General features: G+C 32.6%; 1 non-coding gene across 1 annotated transcript; it reads right to left on the bottom strand.

The window, feature by feature from the left end:
- Positions 1 to 2458: 2458 nt before the first annotated feature.
- On the bottom strand, positions 2459 to 2565 carry LOC121101607. Its single transcript, XR_005833591.1, has one exon. It is a non-coding gene; the product is annotated as a U6 spliceosomal RNA (small nuclear RNA).
- Positions 2566 to 2774: the final 209 nt, after the last annotated feature.

The following is a 2774-nucleotide window of genomic DNA, read 5'->3' on the forward strand; positions in this document are numbered from 1 at the left end:
TGATGGAAAAAGATATTCCAAGCTAAAGATAACAAAAGAAAACAAGGGTAGCAATAACTATATCAGACAAAATAGGTTTTTTAGCCAAAAATCATCACAAGAGACAAAGAAAGTCATTATATAGTAAGAAAAATGTCATCAATTCATCATTATAATAATTGTAAGTGTTTATGTACCTGACATTGAAACGCATAAATATATAAAACAGAAACTAACAAAACAAAAAGGAAAAATATACAGCAATATAATAATAGTTGGGGACATTAATACCCCACTCTTACATATGGATAGATCACCCAGACAGAAAATCAATATGGAAATAGTGAATATAACACTATGCCAGGGACACCCAGGTGGTTCAGTAGGTTAAGCATCTGCCTTCAGCTCAGGTCATAATCCTAGCGTCCTGGGATCAAGCCCTGCATTGGGCTCCCTGCTCTGTGGGGATCTATTTCTCCCCCTCCTTCCTGCTTGTGTGCTCTCTCTCACTATCTCTCTCTCTCTCAAATAAATAAATAAAATATTTAAAAAGAATTTTTAAAAATTAAAAAAATAAACACTATGCCAGGGCGCTTGGGTGACTCAGTGGGTTAAGCTTCTGCCTTCAGTTCAGGTCTTGATCCAGTATCCTGGGATCAAGTCCCACATAGGGTTCCTTGCTCCGTGAGGAGTCTGATTCTTCCTCTGCGCCTGCTCCTCCCCATCTCTCTCTCTCTTGCTCCCCATCTCTCTCTTGCTCCCTCTCTAATAAATAAATAAAATCTTAAAAAAAAACAAACAATATGCCAACGAACCTGACAGATATATACAGGACAGTCCAACAGGATCACAGTAAGTATTCTTCTCAAGCACACATGGAACATTTTCTAGGATAGATCACATTTTGACCACAAACAAGAGTCTCAAAAAAAAAATCAAGAATATAGAAAGCATATCAAGTATCTTTTCCAGTCAAAATGATATTAAACTAGAAATCAGTAACAGAAGGAAATCTGGAAAATTCACAAATACACAGACATAACACATTTTTAAACAACCAACAAATATAAAAAAAAAGAAGATAAAATGAGAATAAAAAATATATCTTGTGACAAATAAAAATAAAAAAATATACCATATCTTATGGGGAACAGCAAAGCAGTTTTAAAGGAAAGTTTAGAGTCACAAATGTCTATATCAAAAAGAAAGATTTCAAGTAAACAACCTAATATTACACCTCGAAAAAACTAGTAGAAGAACAAAGTAAAACCAGAATTAGCAAAAGGAAAGAAAAAATAAAAATTAGAACAGAAATATATGAAATACCTGATCAAAAACAAAACTAGGAGTTGGTTTTTTAAATGGTGAATAAAATTGGCAAGACTTTAGCTAGACTAACCCAGAAAAAGAGAGAGAACTCAATAAAATCAGAAGTGAAAGAGGAGACATTATAATAGATACCACAGAAATACAAAGGATCAAAAGAGACTATTATGAACACTTATATGCCAACAAATCAAAAAGCCTAGAGGAAATGGACAAATCTCTAGGCACATACAACCTATCAAGACTGAATCATAAAGAAATATAAAATCTGAACAGACCAATAACGAGTGAGGAGATTGAATCACTAATAAAAATCTTCCAACAAATAAAAGTCCAGAATCAGATGGTTTCCACAGTGAATTTCTACCAAACATTTAAAGAAGAAATAATGCTAATCCTTTTCAAACTCTTCTCAAAAGGTTGAAGAGGATGGAACATTCTCAAACTCATTTTACAAGGCCAGCATTATCTTGATATCAAAACCAGATAAGGGCACTACAAGAAAAAACAAAGCAAAATAGCAACAAAAAGAACTACTGGATAATATCACTGATAAATAAAAATGTAAAAATTCTCAACCAAATACTACAAAACTGAATTCACCAGCATATTAAAATATCATAAACAACGATCAAGTGGGATTCATTCCTTGGATTTAAGGATGGTTGAACATATGCAAATAAGTAAATGTGATACATCATATTAATAGAATGGCCAATAAAAGTCTTATGATCATCTCTATATATGCAGAAAAGGCATTTGGCAAAATTCAACATCTTTTCATGATAAAAGCACTCAACAAATTGGGTACAGGAGGAATGCACATCAACATAATAAAAACCATATATTGTAAGCCCATAGTCAACATCATAATGGAAAATGTTGAAAGTTTTCCCCTCGAAGATCAGGAACAAGCATGTCCACTTTAACCACGCTCATTTGACATAGTGCTGGATGTCCTAGCCAGAGAAACCAGGCAAGCAAAAGAAATAAAAGGCATCCAAGTAAAAAAAGGAGTAAAATTTTCTGTTTATAGATGACATGAACTTACATTTAAAAATTCCTAAAGACTCTACTAGAAAATTGTTAGAATAAGCAAATTTAGTAAAGTTGCAAAATACAAAATCAATATACAAAAGATAGGAGCTTTTTTTTTTATATGGAACGCTTCACAAATTTGCATGCCATCCTTCTGCAGTGACCATGCTAATCTTCTCTATATCATTCCAATTCTAGTATATGTGCTGCCGTAGTAAGCACAAGACACGATCATTTTAACACTCTAACAATTAACTATCTGAAAAAGAAATAAAACAGTCTAATTCACAATGGCATCAAAAATAATAAAATACTTAGGAATAAATTTAACTAAGGAGATGAAAGATCTGTACACTATAAACTATGACATTGATAAAGAAATTGAAGGAGACACAAATAAATGGAAAGATATTCCATATTTATGAATGGTA

The sequence above is a fragment of the Ursus maritimus genome, unplaced genomic scaffold (genome assembly GCF_017311325.1).
Source record: "Ursus maritimus isolate PB19 unplaced genomic scaffold, ASM1731132v1 scaffold_8, whole genome shotgun sequence".
NCBI lineage: Eukaryota > Metazoa > Chordata > Mammalia > Carnivora > Ursidae > Ursus > Ursus maritimus.